The following is a 20,755-nucleotide window of genomic DNA, read 5'->3' on the forward strand; positions in this document are numbered from 1 at the left end:
GGAGGGGTCGGGAGGGAGTCCATCAGCCTAAAGAGCGGCTATCGTCCCGGCCCTGAGCCCGCTAAGGGCTATTCCATGTTAGCCGCTCTGGCCGCACTCTTTTTATTCCGCTTTTGACTTTTTCTACGGCGCAAATGTGGCGCCGCCCTCCGACCTCGTCCCTCTGCCGCCGAGACGCCACCCCTCCGCCGACCGGATAATGTATCGGCAAAGGCGATTTACGGTGTAACGGGACGGGACTGTCAAAACCACCGGACGCCGGAAAATGGACCGCCGTCTCTTCCTTTTCTCTCCGTTTTTCCTCCTCTTCACCTCCCAGGTCCCCTGGAGAATAATCGATGGTAATTCACATTCATTTTTACCCCCCTACATAAATGAAGTTTTACATTGAATTACGGTAAATGGAAAAATGACAAATCGGAAAATATATAGGGTGCATTTAATGCATTACTATATCTTCGGTTGAATGTAATGTAAGGTTACGTTGTAATTCTTCTCCTGGCATTGTGTCTCCTTATATTATTTCATGGTTAGGAGATTAAACCAGCCTTACGTCGTGGAAGTGCTAGGGGACGAGAGTCGATCCGACGGCGACGACTGGCGTCGGCTGGCGACGACATTCTTCGCCTATCGGTCGGTCCTCTCGGCTAGATCCCCAAGGATTCATCGCGGAAGAAGCTCGCGGGTCCTCGTGCCTTACCGAAGAGACGGCGCCAACATTCTACCTCCGAAAAAGCATCTCCTCGTCCAGAGATTCCGGGCCCGGTCACTTCCACGGTGTCTGGACACGCTGTCGCGAGGGGCTGTTCACTCGGAAATCAGTGGAAAGGATTTCCTTTTTTAAGGTGACGTGGAAAGTCCCTTGGAGGTCTCGTTTATGAAACTCTTCCCCGAACTGAGGGTACCGAACTTGATGTGGCGAATTTTTTTGAAGTTCATTATAGATGTACAATCATTCACTTTTGAGTCATAAAATTTATCATTTTATCACAATCTTGTGTACCAAAAGTGTATGAATTTTGTGAATATTTTTAATATTGTGGGGAATCTGCGTGAAAACTCACAGGCGTATCCTCCGACTGCGATTCGTTCGATCGGTTTCTTTCGTGACTGCGAAGAATAGAGAACGTGGAAAAGATTTCGAGTTCACTGTTAGGAGGAAAAAAAAAGGGAAAAGGTGGGTGCGACTCGGTATAAAGAAAAAATATGCACTGCTTTACCTCTTCCTCGCAACGAGCACGGCGAGATTCTCGTGACTGATTCCCATTTCCGAGTCCCTTGCAGATCACGAGGTCCGATAGCGACGAATAATTGAATAATAAAGTAATTAGAAAAGTACCACGGTCACGCACACTCGGGATTACGCATCACGCGTAGAATGACTTGTGCGTTACCGAAGGCATGATGATTTTCCATTAAACGGCTCAGTAAATCGAAAAGATTTCTTACAGCTTTCTGATATGCAGTATCTTAAGGTGATACGATAGGCTCATTCTACGTATATAAAACGGCAAAATGTTTAAACTACTTTTCTCCAAACCGAGTGCCCTAATCGTTTTTAAATTCTGCATAATAATTGATTTTTTATATTCATCGTTTCTCAAGTCCAATCTTCAAGTGGTTGTATGTTGTGATAGGTACATCCTACATATGATAAAACATTGTTGCAACGGCTGATTGTGTAGATTCTCCTCCGTTAGATATTAATGTAGAATTTACAAATATTCGGTCCAACCCCATTCCAGTATTTTAATATAACGGTTATTTTATCTTGGAAAGTTATAGCGTTTTCACCATGGAATTAATTACTGGACTGGTTGATAACTCGTAATACCAGAAGAATCATTCTGGCTTCTTCGGGAAAAAAATAGGAAACCGGTACCGTAACCTTCATCTTAAGTTGACTTCTCTAAAAAGCAAAATTCGAAAGTCATGATACGCCAAGCCGACATTCCCAGACCAATTAAATACTATTTCTATCATCAAACGGTACGAGATTGGAAAAAAAATCACTTCATGCTCTTACCGATGTGAAAATTCCTCGATGAGAAATCCCGATCATCTGGTCTGCATTTATTACGTTTTGTCGTCCATTTTCTCTCTTAAATGTCGATAGGAAGTACATGATTTCTTTTCTCCAATACGTATAAATGATAAGGCTTATAAATGTGCGAAAAATCGCAAAAGTCCTTTACAGATCTTTCCATGTTTTCAAACACTTTCTCGCCCTCGCAGGGTGCAAGATCCCTGAACATCCAATCATGTACATTGTACATCCAATCATTGTACAGGGTCTAGCCTAACTCAAAGTAAAGATCACGACCAACAAATAGTTTCATCAATGTCAGACGCTACCGATACACTTTCGTTCATAAAACCCCATACCCAAGGACTCGTGGTTTCATCCCATCGCGATTCTCATTAAACAGCTACAGCTATTAAGCAACGGCTGCCTCATTTTTGTGATCCAGGTCCCTCGAAAGTGTTTCAAACCACTGGAGACACCCTCCAGCCACCGGGCATCCTCGGTCCGGTACATCTACATCTACTCGCCCTCGCAGGGTGCAAAACCGCTGCACGCGTCGGTACCGAGCGAAGATACACGCGTTTCGCTTAGTCGCAATAAATTAGCTGAAAGCGCAACAAATTAGATCGCGCAATCTGGCCGGGAAACATCGCTTAGGTCGGACCCGCCCGCTGTGTTCGCGATATTTCATGGTCGAGCATGGACTTAAGTTACAGTCGTAGCCCACTCTCGGCCGCACCTTTACGCCCGGACACCCCTTCGTCCTTCCCGCGGATCCTGGGCCTCGTCCTCTCTTTATCCGCGAGTCCTTTCCTCGCCTCCGATGGCTCCGTCTCCGTTCTTCCCCTGGTGGAGTCCGGGATTTCGACGGGCGTCTCCCTCGGGTCTGTCGTCCTTTTTCTGGAGGCTCGCCCACAGGACTCGCGTGTGGTGTGGACGCCAGCTCCTCCTCGGTTTCCAGGAAGAGAAGAGGACGCCGCCGACCGATTAGATTAGAGGAATCAATTCCTGAGTGGACTCTTCGACTGCGCGCATTTACACGCACTCTGATCCAGGACTTTGTATGAGAGAGGCTGCCCGCCCTCGAAATTCGGGGAATCTCGAAAAATCGAGCTGGCGCCTAGCGAGCCCCTTGATGGCTTTTCGGAAATCATTATTCTCTTTGCCGGAGCGTATAAACCCCAGAACGTCTTGAGTCGATACGAAAGGGTGACGAAGACTTACCAAAAAGTCCAAATATTTCTACAACTTACCTCCAACCGGTGCACCGAATTATTTGACACCTTAACACGTGCTTGCGGAGGCCCTTAGGAATAAAGCTATGCACGTGAAATTTGACTTTTCGTAAAAAAAATTGTATTTCTTGGACTTATCAGCTCTTTTTGGTTCTACTTGTTTAGAATATCTCCTTTTTATAGTCCGCACCTGAAATGAGCATTGTATGCGTTCCTTACCCCTTCTCGAAATACTTGATATTTCAGATTTCCCAAATTTTTCAAGTATGGCGGGCCTTATTACCCGAAGGTACCTTACTTCCAGGCGACTCGGGGACAGTAATCCCTTGTAAGCATTATAAAATCTTCTTCGCGTGGTTGATAACATAATCTGGCTCCTGGCCGCCCTTACGCCTGTATTAAAAATACAGATTACCGCAAAAGACACGGGGACCGAGATAGGCTTAAGCCGCCATTGCGGCTCGCGGTAAAGAACCGCATGACGTGAAAGTAACGAACGCAATCCCGGCGCCATGTTGTTGGTTAAGTGATCTGATTAAAGGTCACGTAAGTACGTTTACGCGGTAGCTCCATCACGAGACTCGCGGAACCGGAAGTCGCGTGTCCGTCCAGCCCCGAAGACCGCCTACTTCGTTCAGGATCGCCAGGAGGGAGGTTATCCCTTAAAAGGTACCACGAATGCCCCTTTAAGAGCTCCCCGACACGGAAAATCTCTCTTTTAAACCCCCGGAAAAGAGGCCTCTTTTCCTCCTGGGGAAATATAAATAGCTAAACAATTTGGATATTTCCGTAAGTACGCCCCGACCGGATATCTTACGGTTCCATCTGAGCTTCCATTTAAGGGCGCAGTAAAACGATCTCCAGTCGTAAATTCTACTTCAGAGGCCCGTTGCGTCTTAAACGTGCGTAATAACGGCTGGGTTGATTTAAAAATTATTTATTGCCACGGGGTACAAATGGGGACTCTGCTCGAAGTGCCGCAATTGCTCGTCACATTGACGTATTTCGTGGGAAAGTCTCAATCGGTACACCCAATTCGGGGAATACTTCCCTCAGCGCATTGAAGTGCAATTTCTCTTCCAACTTCTGAGCTACACAATTATTATTCCTATCTTTGCTCTGGATCGTTGGGAAATTGGTGGATTGGAAGTAATTCGAAAAATCGATCCGAAGTACCCATTAATGGTAATTAGACACGGAAGCGGCTCTCCAGCACGGCAATGGAATAGAGGCGATCGCTCGTCCGAACTAGGGGCCGCAAAATAGCCGTAATGTCCTCGTTCCGTTATCTATTTGAGGACCTTCTGATAAAATATGGCCGCTGCAGCTCGGCAGGAAGTAAAAGAGCAGATAGGCGTGGCGCCGATCGCAAGATCGAAGGGAGCAGCACGCCCATGGGGCTGTCTCCTTCTCTCCCCTATCGAACCCCCTTAAGGCGAAGTGAAACACCCAACTCGACAACAATTATAAAGAAATCGAAATAAAACACCAGAAATCCTCTGGAGTCATGCTTCCTGCGGCCCTAATTGACCGCAAAGGACCCCCTGCGCCATCTGTGATTTTCAGGTGAATTAAATTTTCGCTCGAATACCCATAAAAAAGTGTTCGGGGGTTTCACTTCCCCTTAGACATTTTTGGGGAGGCGAGGTGTGGTTTTACCGCGCAGGACGGAGATGCGTCTCGGCGCTCGTCTTCGGCCCCCTTCTTCGGGGTGCCGAGTCTAGGGGTGCGGAATTGAGACGAGCCGGGACTCGCGAAGTGGGCTTAATTGGACCGGACGATCCGGGAATCGGCCAATAAAGAAGGGACGATGCTAATGCGTGCTCTCGGACCCGGGGAACAAGGCAGTTTTCCTGGAAGCGGGTCGCCGGTTGTCGCGACCGATAATTTTCGTGCGCGACCGCGGTGCCCCCTTGGCCCCTCCTCGTGGCCTCGGCCTCCGGCGTCCAATCCCGGTATTGCATTCCTGGGACCGCGCTAATGGACGACGAATAGGAGGGTGAGGGCCGCGGAGTGCACTCGGGCCCCAGGCCCGCGGGGGACGGAGGATCCCCACTCGCGCGAGGCTAATGGGGTCCGGCCAGCTCCGTTTATTGGTCTGTCGCGCCAACCGCGCCAAGCCGTTTTTAATGCCGCGCATACCGGCCCGACTCCTGGGGACGGGGGAATAACTTCGGCATCGGGGACGGTCGCGCCCTCTGCCGGGACGAGCGCCGACGGACAAAGACTCGAAATCCCATATCTTGCGGGATTCTTCAAATGATACGTCATTTACTTCTTGTACTATTGTTTGCATGAGCAACAAGCACTTCAACGCGTTAAATTCATTAGTTTTTCGTCGCGGCTTGATATGTATAGAATAACCCTTTCATATCACCTTAAGATGACGTGACCCCTCAAAATCAGTTAATTCGAATATAAACACTTTATGTAACGCAAGTATAGTTTTCACGTCTTTTCGCGGCCGACGTAGGTACTTAAATCTGGTATTTCTGCGATGAGGAATGTAAACAAATAAGAGGGAGTGGGGATAGGACAAAATCTCCTCAAAAGCCCCGAGCTGGTTGAACTTTTAGTACGCGACGCCTAAGCTCCGAAGAAACATCCTAATGTTATCAGAATCGTGATTTTCTAGTAAAACTTATCCGTTTAGTCTAATTTTTCTCCGGATATTGTAATTGCGTATTAAAATTTCATTTAGTTCCGCGGAATATCGTTTGGAACGGTCGCTAATTGAAGTGATAAAAAATGAGAAGAAAAGAGGACGTCGCATTTCGGGGGCGACATGAAGATGAGGATAAAGAGGAAGACGAAGACGAAGAAGACTTCTCGCGGTCCATCCAAATTCTTTCCGGCTTCTAGTCCCGTAGGAGGTCGACAGGTAAGATGGTATCGCGGCGATAATTGGTAGCCGAGATCGTGTCACGGATAAAGAACAAATCTTTTTGGTTGCACCAAAACAGCTCCATTACACCAGGGAGCAATCTGGCCTCTCGACATCCCTAGGGCCATGATGCAAATTCGTCTAAATACCGCACCCGTGTATAAACGATGCGAAAGAACGTTGCTTAGCGTGTTACATTCGTGATAATGGAAACTCGTTAAAGAAAGCACATCAACTGTGCATAATGTAGCCAGAAATGTACTAAACGGTACCTAATAAACACGATGAAATGATCGTTTTATACGCGTATTGGTAAAGGTACAGGGTGGAATAACAACTTTTTCAGATGATTCTTTGTCGATGTTCATCGATTGTATTACGGAATAAAGCATAAAATGAACAATTCAAATTATTCCTTGTCGGCGTTCATGGGCTAAGGTTACGAATTTGTAATACAATCGATGAATATCGACTAAGAATCATTTGAATGAATTTTTCATTATTTTATGTATTCTTTTAAGTGGAAGTAGATCTCTCAATTAATGATTCCTATTCATTAACTCGTCTCAGAAGGGTTAACGACTCCGCAGTTTGTGTTCGGTGAAATTAAAACGCGCAATTAAAAATGCAATTTTCTTTTTCATAACACGCCACGGGTTTAATATTCATACCGAGCTTTCGAATTTCAAATCAAGGTACAAACCATGACTGCAAGGAGTTAATGCGTAATTGAAAACACGCTTTCCAAGGAGGTCAATGACACTTAAATCTACATGGTTAAACCGCGAATCCGAGTTAACCAACGGTAACGTACGCAAATCTAATCATCGTTTTACTGTATTATGTCAAATTAAGCGATATAGCAATGCAACCTTCCCATCTGGAAATTTCTTCCACAACTCGTACTTTTATCTGGAACGCTACATGAATACACAAGTAATTCGAAACTGTATCCGACTAATGACCGAAAAAGCAAATCCTCGGTTAAATTGAGTCGCACGTTCTTCCGCATCTTAACGGCGGGTTAAATTTCCGTTAAACACCGTTTAGGTTAACCAGCGAAATTTGATAGTTTAGCTTCGGTTAATCGAAATGAATTGCACGTAACATTTCACGATCATCGCGTTTCTTCTTAGTGTCCCCGTAATTTCATGAAATATCAAATGATTCGGGGCACCCAATTAAGAGAAAAGATTTGCACTGTACCGACCTTAAAATTTCATATTTACCCGGTGGTACCACCTTAAACCCGGTAGCCGGGATCTTGACTACTTAATCATCTGTAAAGGAACCCTGACCCTCGTCAACTGGCTACCGATATTTTACCTGGAGTATTACCTTTCCTACCGTGACTGACTCATCCTTTTCGGCATTTAAGTCCCTAAAGATGGACGCGTTAAATCGTTGAAAAACGCCTTATCCGGGGATCTGGGTTACGCCATGGGATTCCACCTCTTGGAGAGCCATTAGCCGTAAGTGCACCCAGATCCTCTCCTAAGCCCCCCTGCGGGTCATTGCTGTATTTCACATTCCGAATTAGACGAATTTCATCCCTTCAATTAAGGGGACGTGAAAGTGCCATCCGAAGAGTCGGTACTTCGTGAAACTTTTCTCCGATCTGGGTGTGCCGAATTGTTTCAAAATTTACAACGTGAATGTGGAGGCCACAAGGATAGTCATGACACTCGTGAGATTTCATTTTTTAATTGACAGGCGACTGACAGGTTCAAAATCTTTGCGCATGCTTTACTTGTTTAGTACAGCTACCCACGTGTAGGGGTGCCTTGAATTTTTTTTTCGCATACAATAGGATCCTCGTGAACGATGTTGCATCGTTGCGACGTCGAGTAATTGGTCAATATTTGAAAGTCATGCGGAATTGTTCACTTTGCATGTGAAAGTTGATCGGATCAACTCGAGAATCCCTGGAGCTCGCGGTTTCCATTTCGGGTGATAATCGGCCTTATCACCGGGCTTTCGCTATTAGAAGGACCCATTAGGTAAGCAATATATAAAGATAGGGAGCTCGGATGAGTTCTCGCGGTGGAACTCGCCATTAATTGGCCATACTGGCCATGGGATAATTGGCCTCGAGGACTCGGCCGTGCCAGGACGATAATTGCGGAGAGTTTTAAATCGTCTCGACGGCCATGAAGAGGTAGGACCTGGTGACAACTGGTAGGAATGTCCCGGGAACGGAAAGTTGGAGGCCCTTGGGGTCTCTTCCCTCGGGAGACCTCCATTTGCGACAGTAGAGGAAGGTATCCATATTTTGGATAGCGTCCCAAGTAGAAAAAAAAAAATATTGCTTAAACATTGATTTCCATACATATGGTGGTATAATAAATACCCAATAACGTTTGTGAACATTTTGGAAAAATTATACCAATATGCATATATGAGCATTGGACGGTTTTAAGAAAAACAGTGTAGTGGTACATTAGTATGTCCATGTCGAATTCGTAAAATCTTGAATATCGGATTGCAAATGATTTGCAACTATCGTTACTTATTCTCAGTCTCCAGGGTATCGCTGAGAAATGTTTTATAAATATTTTGACATTTTAAATACACATGTATATAGAATGACCCTTTCGTACGATCTCTTCGGGCTATCGGGCTGATGTTCTTTTTCCGTGTACAGCTCGCGAGGCGCTAGATCGCTACCAGCTGAATTACCGCTAATTATCGTTACTTATATTATTAGTCCCTGCGAGTACCAGAAGCGCGAATAGGTGCCGGGTGGCGGAGATGATAAAGAATCCCGCAGTCCATAATTCAGTCGGAGTTCCCTGCCGGTATATTCGCCGCGAGTTTTCTGGCGCAAAAGATATCCAATGAGGAACGATCCGCGGTTTTATCCTTGGCCGATCTGGTAGGACATTACGGAGGGGTTCTCGTGCCTTAGGGCCGAAGATTTAATGAGAACCGGGGCCTGGGCGTAGCCTTTGCAGACCGAGAGGCGTGGGCGCCGTTTCCCCGCCGACTTCTACCGCTAAGAGAACGCCCATCTCGTTCGCCAGCCGGTACCGGTCCCTCCTCCTCGTTTGGTGAGCGTCCGGGGCAGTTCCAGAGACGCAGTCATCGACTGTGCACCACGTCCTGGCAGTCCTTGCGCGGTCCTGGGATCCCTGATACCGTCCGAGCTCCGCCGGGCCCGGTCGCGCTCCCGGACAAGTTCCCAGATCTTCTCGTTGATCCGCGACCAAGACGGGTGGTACCCTCCACCCTCTGCTCCAGTGACCCGAGGAGCATCCTTCTACCATTCGACTCCAAGTGAAGTATATCGCGAGTTGAGGACTTTGGGAGCTGGACGCATCCGGGGTATTGGAACGGTCATCCCGATCGTTTCCACGGTGGATTTGTCGAGAGGGTCCGTTGAGAACGGTGGATTCTGGATTTGGACCCTGGATCGAGTTGGAGGACCTAGAGGTATCCTCGTGGAGGACCGGACGGTCTAGGGACTCCTGGATACTTGACGCGGTTTCGGTGCAATTTTTCAAGAAGCTTGGGATCTCTCAAGATAAGTGGAGGATCCGGTGAGGACGGTGCATCGAATCTGGATCTGGACCCTGGATCGAGATAGAGGTTCCCAGGTGTCAAGAGACTCCTCGTGGAAGGCCTTGATTGTTCCTCCCCGTTGCCAACGGGTGCAAGCATCGTGTCGCTGTTGAAACCCCTCCACGAGGACGGAAGAGCGTCGTTCCCTTGCACGTACCTTTGGGATTGGATGATCCAAGTGCGGTGTCGTGGAATTAATGAAACTTAACCAATGGGACACGAAGTATATCCCGGAGTAGGGAAAAGCGTGTCAGCTCGCGGTGTATGACATTCCACGGAAGTCTGAAGACGTAGGTCGAAGGACGCCTACGCGATACCTGGACGAAACTGAGCTGGGGAGTGAACCGGGAACTCGGGGACCCTCGTCTAGTCGTGGACGCCAACGGTTGTCGGGTGTCCTCGGAAAGGCCGGGTTACGGGGAAGGATAAAGGACCCTGACGCTGCCGTCGCCCGTCCAGACGTCACCCGTCATCCGTCAACGAAGCACGTGGTCGACTTCGGAGGAAACGTCAGCGTTTACTCTGGTCTGAGCAGCGGGGGTTCGGGGAACACCCTCTCCTGGACGAACCGAAAAAAAAAAAAAAAACTCTGAAAGTACTCCGCGGAAGAGGAGCTGCAATCAAAGCCAGAGGTGTTGAACCGGTGACGGTGAACACAACGGCCGTGCCGTCGCCTACACGAGGACTCGTTTTGCAATTTTCGTGTTTTACGTCCAACCAAACTCCCAGCACGGCGTTTCAAAATACGCGCGGCAAAGCGTGCAAACACGAACACTGAACCCGAGTCTTTGACGTTATACCCGGATGAACGCCGCCGCGGTGAAATTCTCTCAAGAGGAGTCCGAAGGCCTCCGATCAGCATTGTCGGGAGTTCGTCCTAGGATCAATCGTCAGGAGTTCGTCCTATAACTTCGGAACCACGTGGCGACAACTACCGTCGGCAGGTTTCCGCACGCGATTCCCGGCCACCTCCGCGGAAGGAGTCAACCCGACCGTGAGTACTTTATATATCATGTTTTTACAAAAGGTCGCCAACGAAGGTACTAAAGGTCCGAATGCTCATCAAACGTTGGTTCGAGTTATTGGCACTTTTGTTGTGCGCCTCCCAATAAGGACGATAGAAACAAACTGGCGGTCAGGGGTTCGTGGATTTTTTTTTCTTTTCTTCTTCGCATTAGAAATTTCCCATTATCGCGTCCCTGAAAGAAGGAAATGCTGCTAACTAATTTCCGAGTACATAGCCCCTCTCACGTATCCGTGGTCCTCTTCGCGTAGCCAATCCCCCCCGCCACCCCCTAAAGACAAAGGACAGTATAAGATTCGAAATTGCCGCGCTTAGGGAGAACGGGAGCGCCCCCACGTCGGAGCGGAAGGCGGGAGCGTCTCCGGACTAATTAATTAACGGCGCGCGTGCACTCGCCTTGCCGCTTGGCGGTGCAATTAATTATTCAAATAGGCTCGCAGGCCGCCGGACAAGAAGGCTGCGCTCCTCGCATGCGAGACGCCGACCGATACCGACGCCGATCCCGGGCGTCGGGGCGAGGGACGCGGACCCCTTAAGGACGCGAGCCGGAGGAGCCGCCCCTTAATTTGCGGCTTTTATTCCCCGGGAATAATCGGGAGGACGTGTCAACCGGGGAACGATTATACGCGGGGACGCCGCTCCGCGTAAACTCGTTAAGTCTTCCGGCTTCCCGTCGCCGGGACGCTAATCCTTCTGCGCGCGCACGAATCTAAAATCACGGGGAATCGGGATCGGGATTACTCCAGGCCGTAATATAACGTAAATACCGATGCCGAGGAGAGATTTCGGTTTTGCAAGCTCGCGTGGGAATCCGACTACCCCGACCCCGCGATTTAGGAGGGACGACCGGCGGCCATCTTGGATTTTTCCGACCGTCCGAATATTCGCAGAGTTGGTAAAAAGGATATTAACTTGAACATTGGTTTTCGTACGTATGACGAATTTGTTAGTTAATGATTTTACAGCGCTACTTTAGAAATTCCTCAAATGATGTGGGAATGATTAATTTAGCATGTACCATGGGTGATTAAAACTTGGCGAAATATGTTGCGGGATTATTTCTTATTTTGTTTTTTTAATTGTACACCGGGAATTGGTTTGTTCTTAATCGCGAAGAGAAGCCGCTGAAGAAATGTAAGCGAGAGTCGAATTCATGGCGGTTACTTTTTATTTCGTTTGTTTACGGCAAATGATGACGAGACCTTGATAACTCCTCGGTGGTAACTGACGTTTATACTCTTGGCGAGTTTTAATCTCGGTTAGAAAATCATTTTGTGGCAAGGTGGGCAGGAAAATGCAAACTCTCGTCACTCGGGGAGCGTGAAAAAGCTCGGATGCGCGTTATGGGAACCTTGATCCCCAGTGATTGCCATGTGAGCGCAAGGTGCATCCGAACTTGGGGGGTAATTAATATATATAACAGGGACTAATTAGTGATGTGGGACTCCGATCATCGCAACGCGAAACCTACCGCGGAAAGATAAAGCCCGTTAATATAATCCCGAGAGTTGGCTGAGTAGAACTTATCAATTCCATCTGACCATACATTACTCCGCGGGGTATTTCCTCACTCGCGATTTCCAGCTGCGAAACGAAAATCGGGTTTCCACCGGCATTCGCTGTCAGCGAGGGACACAAATCCGAAACGATAAATACGCCTGGGAAGAAAGGGGAAAAAAAATGAAAATCCAACCGCGCCTTCGTTCCGAGGAGACGTCTGTTACGTTCAAGGTGCGAGCGAGGCGAGATATTTAAAACATATTTCAACGACATGTTTAATCACCTAGGTAAAAAGATTTAATGCCATAGGCTTAGGTCATTCCGTGAACCCAATAAACTTAAAACGGCGGAATACTCGTTCTATATGGGCTAACGTATAGTGGAAGTATAACGTGGACGTGAGAAATAAACGTTAATGTACATTAAATAGATGTTTACATGGAACGTTGATTTTGGGTGTTAGGTTTAAAACGTGTATGTGCCAAGTCGGGGAGACACGTGTATTTTAAAATGACGTTTCTATGCTAATCGAATCTATATCGCGAACGATTCTTTTTCACGTCGGAATTGTGACGTTCATTAGAGATTCGCGAAAATTAGCGGATGTTAATTGAGCGGCGCTTAATGGCTTGGAAATGAAAGCATATCTCCCCGCGAGTTTATTATTAATATTCCAGCCGTTTATGGGGAACAATGGGTATTCGCGTGGCGGCCTTAAGGTCGGACGTGGAGGCTCGCCGAAGTTTATGGGGTTTTCGCGGCCGAAGCTCGAAGCCACGAGGCCACGTGCTTGCCCATAGGAAATTAATACCGGCACTTCCACCCGGCTTCGATAAATCGATAAGTCGCGAAATGATGCGAGCTAGAGCGATCGAGCCATCGTGAGTAGTTATCGCAATCGCGGGGCATAAAACGTTTTACTGCTTGGCATGACATTGCCAGCTGCATCGGATTCTGTCGATACCAGCTCTCTCGATCTTGCATTTGCATGTCGACGTCGCTAAAAAATTGCAAATCGATCCTTCCTATCCGGGTGGAATCCTTGATTAAAAAGAACACTCATTAGCGTTAAGGTGAAAGCGAAACAAGTCGAGGTACTTGGTCGAGGTCGGTAACAAAAGACCTTCCTAATTATATTGACAGCTGGTTCGTTTAATATAATAATTTCCACGTGCTCACGAGTAATGTGTCAAAGTTTCGGTCGGTACTAAAGAGGGTCTTATTCAAGTCGAATAATTTGAAAGGGGTTTCACTTAACCTTAAGGCGACGAGAAAGTGCCGTCAAGGAGGCCTCGTTTATGAAACCTTTCCCCGAACTGGGTGCACCGAATCGCATCATGAGAAATAAATCAAGAGTTACGACATTACTGCCGCGATTTGCGAATCGGAAATTACTTTTTCTTTTTTTTTTTTATTTATTTCTTTTTTTTTTCCCCTCCGCCCTCGAAAGATGTCTTAATCCAGACTGTCGAGGCGGCGCAATCTTTGCGCTCCTATCCCTCGGATTTTCCTCGGTATATTTATTCCGACGCCTATACGGCTCTTATCGTCCTCTCCTCCCAGTCCTGTCGTACATACATCATTTGTAATTTATCCTACTGTCTTTATTACTCATAACGTTTGGCGTACACCTATCATCGGCCTTCCTCGCGGGAGCGTGTTCCCTCTCTGTGCCACTTCGCGTTTATCCCCTTATCCGTGTTCGCCTGCATTATGTACGGTCTTCCCTTTATACGAATTACACACATGTCCACGCGGGACAAAGTGACGCCTTATCTACCTGTGTTTTTCTGCGGGAACCGACTGTTTAGATAGAGCCGCTTAAAGGATGATGCCGGTGCCGCCATGACTAATCTTCGCTCCCGATGTTCCACAGATATGGATTCATGAACTGATTTTCCCTCTCCCACTTTCCCCTTCGGTTACTTTCGACTTCTACTTGTCTGCGTTGCATCCCACACGGACAAAGCGACGGGAAATCTCAATGAAATTTCCCTCATAGAGGATCATGAAATGATCTGCGGGGGCGTTGCTTATGAATCCTCAATTGAGTCTGGTCGAAGAAGTTGATCGACGTCGGTAAGGGAAATCTTTCGTTTTCACGGTAAAGTGGAAACGATAAACCTCGAGAAGTAGGGAAGAAAGAAACAAAGTAAAGAGGAATATAGTGAAAACGAGTACCGAGTCTCGAGATATCCATAAGCGATCGGTCGGTGTGCGTACTCGTATGTGCGCCCTCGACTATCGGCCGCTCGTAAACCAACGGGCAGCCTTGCGCCACGAAACAATGCTGTTCGTATTGTCGCTGACTCGCTCGCTTTCGTTATCGCTTATCGCCGAACGATGTTCCTTCCGCCCGGTCCGCCCGTTCCGTTCCAACTCGTCCCGGACGTTCCGTCCACCCGCGACAAGTGTCGCGCATGCGGGCTGACGTCCTAAGGGCACCGCGACGTCCTCTTTTCTTTTTCCACTTTCCTTCCAAACCTCCAATTGAGTGGTTACCTTTCCGATTATCGATTCCCCTCCCTACCCAAGGAATTATGCGACTGTGAGAATTTTTTTAATAATTTAGAAGTGCGGAAGAATTTTTTAATAATTTAGAGATGCGGAAGAATTTTTTAATAATTTATAATTGAAGGGTAACCCTATTTAGTGCCGACCGAAGTCGTCGGCACTTGTAAAACGACGTAGGAATAAAATTGGTAATGGACAAAAGGTCTGAAGTGGATTACGCGGTTAATGTAGCTAGGGTTGAAACTACTTTCGACGGAAGTAGCGTAATCACCGAGGAGCACCAGGCTGTCTGATAACGTATCGGAGTAAGCTACGATAGGAGCACGGGTCACCCTTGGCAGGCCCCTAACCGAGTAATTTTTAAGTGACGATATTTGCAAGTAAAAGCCAATTCTACCGTTAGTATAGTTCCTCAACTATAGTTCCCTTCTGGCCTGGTGGACTTCAAAATGTATTTAAATTCTCCAAATTTCAATGAATGAAGAAAACCGACGTTCATGATTGGCTGAGTATTACCGAGTTCAGAGTCAACAAAAGGATCTACTCTTGAGCCCGACTAATTTATTAGAAATATGGTCACTAGATGTGAGACATCATGAAAGCCGGTGCCATGACGAAGGCAGGGTAATACTCCGTCGATCGGAATTACCCCAAAAAGCCTGCCATTAATACCGTCCTTTTCCTCGAGAAGAGGTCGAGGGTTCCTCGTACGCGTCTCTGGAAAGAAGGAGAAAAAAAGAAAAAGATATGAGGAAGAGCTCGGCGCCTATAATACCGCATACAAGTACAACAGAGAAGAGGCCATTAACAACGCTCGACTTGTATTCCTCGGAATCCTGAAGCGGGCCCTGAACTCGAGTCGCGCTCTTCTTCGACGGTTTTTCTTCCCCAAAGGCATGATGGCGCCTGGGTCGGTTGCGTGGGACTTTCTCGAAAAGAGAGGATGAAAAAGCGAGGCCGAAGAGGGAGACGATGAAGAGGCCCTGGAGCCGTCCCGAGGGGCTTTTGCGGTGGCGGTGGCGGCGACTTCGAAGGCCCAGGGTCAAGTTTTCGGCTCTAATTAGTTGTCGCCCGACCGCTCGTCTTGTCCCCGAATTCTCATTTCCATCCTCTCCATCCCCCGTCGGAATCGCCTCGCTCCTTTACCGACGACTATCCTCCTTTTTCTCGGCGCCGATACGTTGCCGTCCCTCGCAGGAAATCGATCGCCGGAAGGAGATTTCACCTCTCGATATTAATCCTTTCGGTCGGCTTGTTTAACGCGATCTTATATGGAAAGGAAAGTAACAGGCATTTCATGCATCAAGTGCCCTGCAAACCGATTTTCGGCATCGTATGACTGATGAAATGAAACTTCTATAGTAAAGGATCAGGAAATGACACATGTCGCTTATGAGTCCTCACTTACTCATATCTCCAGGACGACGAACCAAAAATACTGAAATATGAAATGACGTTAAGTACATGCAGTGTCTGAATTTTTTTCCGAATATGAGTTTCTTGATGAACAATTGTCTTAACGAGTCGTTATCATGAAATCGAGACACTGTCGCGGATTCACTTCGAATGATGATTTTAAGTATGGATAGGAGCGAAAGACGGATACATCCTCGTCGGGACGATTGGTAGAACGATCGAGCGATTTGTCAAGCCCGTGTACGCTGAATTCCGGTAGCGTGGCCCGTAAAGTAGCGGGAAAATATGCACGTCGGTCGATCGACTTGCGTAAAACCGGCTGACAACCGGTGCCAAGGAGGAGTGATGAGAGCCGATCGGTGATTTCTTGCCGAGCTCGGTTGCACGGAATCGCCCACGTTAGTTGTCCCAGATACGATCTAAGTGCGATTTGCACGACGCTGGATTTCACGTAAAGGGTGCCTCGTACAGAGGTTTAACGCGAGTCTTGGACTCGAACGTCCGGCCGGACTTTTACGAATCTCAAATGAACTAATCGAGACCGGGGATATCGGTTCCGACTCCCATAACTATCCATAAAGGGATCAGCCCGATTAACTAATTCCAATTAACCCCCGATTTGGCTAATGACAATGTTGCTTTTAATATCCGTAATTATTAAGCGACAATAGTTATTTCCACAAAAAGCAACCCGTTAATTCTACGACCACTCGGAGCAGGATCTTTAACGGTGATAGTTTAACGAGCCCGATAAATCCGGCCAATTATATGAATTTATCAATCGGTATACTTTGGCATTATCGGCCCGATACGTATCGATCATGTGGAACGAGTGCCCAAGAAAGCGATTTAATACTCTCTAAAGAGGCTCTAACTATACGTGTGACATCGTTAAGATCACTATCACGTCGCGTCCGTGTAAACACCTGTAATTCGCAATACCGTAGATTACTGCAAAAGACAAGCGATATGACGACGAGGTCGGGTTTAAATTACGTTATCATTAGACGCATTTCTTAACGATCTATCGATCCTCGGGATCATCTCTGCAGTCTTGCTACTCCTCTTCATAACGACGCCCTCGTTAAGGCGTACCTGTAGGTGTTAAATTTCATTTACGTGCGCCTCGTAGGTGTTCAATTTCATTTACAGGCATTTCATGTCCATTGCGTTTTTATTCCGACCTGGTTTCTCGTTATTTGACAAAGAACGATATGACGTTCACACCTGCCGTGCCAGTCGGTACCTAATAAGCGCGAAGTAATGGAACATACGTTTACAAACAGTGCAAAAGAACTCATTGTTAAGCATATAAAGTGTGTCGCGAGAAAACATGTTTTACATGTTTTACCCGATTGCGCCGATTAATTGGAGCTGTCAAAAAAAAAATTAATTAACGGCACTCGATAGATGAAATGTTGAAATTATCCTACTGTGATAATACCTGCGTCTACATCGTAGAGCTTTTCTCTACGCACTTTTCCGCGTTCGGTAATAATTGTAATCGTCCTGTAACTACCGAATGGGCTCGCAATAATCGAACTAATCGAATGAACAAATCGCTGAAAATCGGTTACTCGCGGTGCGTGTCGGCAATAAAGCGTGTACACGATTGCTTCCCGTAGACGCGCTCGTGCACTCGTGTTTACGCCCTGCGTGTGCATGCATTCGTAACCTCCATTGCGTACATAAAGCTTACATGCGTGTCCACGTACAAGGAACACCGCCGAGTATGCGGAAAAGGTCAACGGTATTATTGCTGAAATGACAGTAAAGTAACGAGGCGTGCATTCATCACCGCAAACGAAAATGTCTCGGAATCGATCGTTTCGTCACCTGAGACGTTTTTGCTGGCCATTGGACAGGTAATTATTCTTAACAAACTCTTTGAAAAATCCCAGAGGTAAAATAATTACCCTGCTAATAGAGGGGATATGTAATGACAAAAAGAAAAAAAGAAAAATATAATTTCTCTCATATTTCATGACAAATCATCGCATTCATTGGAATCACAATTTTAAGGCCGACCATCACTCGTTACCGAGTCGCATTGTTATCTATCATATGAAATGAAAGTTCTCAATGAAAAAATAAAAAAAAAAATCATTTTCATTGATTTTCGAGTGAATTGACCCTCGTGTGAAATTAATATACGGATGTCGAAGGGGGGGAAATAAAAAATAAACTTCCGACATTTCGGGCTTATATGCCACGGTGATTATGAAGCTTTCATAAATTCGGGCATTATTGCATTCTAGCCGAGACTTGTCCGGTTAAAGTCATCCGCATCGCGACTGTCGAGTTCCTTAGGCGGCTCATTAGTCTCGGGGCAATTTTAGGGAGCTGATCATCCGTTCATTGGTCCTTTGATCCGGCCGATATATATCGGCTTTCCGGCATCGTGTAGAGCCGATATCCGATGTCGATCGCGACGAGACGAGCGGACTCTTGAACTGGTTTTTCTGGCCATGGTGCGTGCGCCATCAAAATCAGGCACTCGGTTCCCCATTGCGTCCAAAACGAGGATCAATGAAGCTCGAAGATCTCTCCGAAAGATCTGGCCGATCTGGGGACACTTCCGTTCCCTCTTGGTCCTTTGAATGAACGGGGTCTAAACTTCTGCCGATGGTTCGACACGGAGAACCGATCGGGATTTTAATCACTGATTACTCCAATCAAGACTACTTATCTAATTGCATCGTGATCTCGAGTACCTATAATCGTGGATATCACCGTTCATCATCTTCATACGGCACCTATTTGCAAGAGTATATTTACTACTCCGTGTGATTAATTTCACAATTTCTGTAGTTTCACTTCCCATGGTATTTTAACCATGTCCCTGGAGTAATTGTAACGAGATGACTGGTTTTTCTTTTTTTTTTTTTCGGGAGGGTTGCCACGCAATGGTCAGTAATATTTCTTCGGCTCGTAACTCTTGTCGTCGCCTGGGCCGAAACGGCGCCTCGCAGGATCCGACCTCTCCGGGATAGGTTCCCAGGATCAATGGCTAAATACCTGTCGTCCTTCCGCTGGGACCCACCTTAGGCCAGGCGGAAAGGACCGTTGCCGTTCCCCGTTAAATATCCGACGGATGACGCGTCGTGTGTCCCGAAGGATCGGCCCTGACTCTCGCGTTGCTCGCTTTTTCCTTAGGAGGTGTAACGGAGGACGAGATCGGGATCTCGAGCGGTCGGACCCCCGGGGTATCAGGGACAGTCCGGATGACCGAAACTGGCCTCCTTTGGCGACACTTTTCGCTAGAAGAGGACGCCGACTACGCCCACGCGGTCGCTCTTCGATCGCCCCTCGATTGAGTTGCTCGGCTTGGGCAAACGCTGTACCGATCTATGGGAGTCCTGGAACAAAGGCCGTTTAGCACATTTTCTATAGAAAATGTTACATCCATTGCGTATTCATCAAATTTCGATTTGATGTGATTTACTGACCAGGGAATTTAGCATCTATGAAGTACTCGCGAGAATCCACCTACCGAGGTCGACGAGCTAATCCTCGGTTAGGAATTGCGCGCACGGTTTAACGGCGGGTTAATTTCCATCAATCGCCAAAAGAAAAGTGTCGTAAATATTTTAACATTTTGTGCGTATGTGCAGATACTAATACTAAGTACCTTCATAGTCAAGCGAACCGTAGACCTAATTGTACAAGGATATGAATAGTAATCGCAGGCTATTATAAAAGTGATCGAAGAAACGTTGGACTTGCGATCTGACCGCGGGATTAGAATTGCAATTGAACATATTTTTTTTACGCAGCGCAATACCTGTTCTCTACATGGATTCATTATTTCTTGCATCGCGGAGAACAGACAGATAACAAGGTACTTTACTTGCCAATAAACTAAAGCGGTACCTAACTAACGCATTCGTTCCACGGTGTCGATTAACTTACGATATCAGGTGTAATTACCGGGAGATCTCTCTTAAACCGGGGAGGATTATTTTGAATGTACTCTATTATTGTTCGTTTTTCGAACGGAGTCGTGACGGATGGCTACAAGAGGCGACCGGTGCAGAGAAACCGAGAATTTCCGTTTCTTGGCCATTTTCCCGGCGGCGTTCCGCCCTGATAAAGATCGGCGTCCGATCTAGAAAGGATCTAGGAATAAGATAGAAAAAAAAAAATACGCACCGACTGTAAATCTTCGTCTCGGAGCCCGTTTCCAAAATTCAGCCGGGACAGTAGTCGAGTTTGAAATTAGTATGGCCGTTAAATACTGAAAAAATATCCTAGTGTCATAGTACCCCTCTTAGAAATTTTTTCTCAGACACGATACGCTAATTTCATATCATAGTACCGAATCGATATCGACTATCCAGCTAGTGCAGATATCAATAGCGATCTCCATACGTTCTATATTCGCGGATAAGCCATGGCCAATGGCCACGACCTAAACAGTCGACGACGATCTAACGATCGCTCTCATCAAATCGTCAGCGGATTCGTCGAAGCCCGGAATTTCTAATTCCCTGTCCGATAGATGATCTTCCAGCGTCGAATCCGCGGCGCGGCTTATCGGGGGCGTCCTGATAAAATCGAGTAATACCGATTAGACCGAGGTGCGTCTCGCGATC

The 20,755-nt window shown here is 47.0% G+C and overlaps 1 protein-coding gene across 4 annotated transcripts in view; it reads left to right on the top strand.

Annotated features, from left to right (window-relative positions):
- Window positions 1-5,860: 5,860 nt before the first annotated feature.
- The window catches only part of LOC105696516 (GATA-binding factor A), a 45,083-nt gene continuing 30,188 nt past the window's right edge, over window positions 5,861-20,755 (top strand). For 2 of the 4 annotated variants that reach the window (XM_012419049.1, XM_012419052.2), the window contains exons 1-2: window positions 5,861-6,142; window positions 9,091-10,700. The gene's annotated coding sequence lies outside the window, so the exon portion shown is untranslated. The remainder of the gene's footprint in view (window positions 6,143-9,090; window positions 10,701-20,755) is intronic. The other 2 variants (XM_012419050.1, XM_012419051.1) reach the window with 2 other exon arrangements.

Source organism: Orussus abietinus, unplaced genomic scaffold (genome assembly GCF_000612105.2).
Source record: "Orussus abietinus isolate OABI.00-Male unplaced genomic scaffold, Oabi_2.0 scaffold15, whole genome shotgun sequence".
Lineage (NCBI taxonomy): Eukaryota > Metazoa > Arthropoda > Insecta > Hymenoptera > Orussidae > Orussus > Orussus abietinus.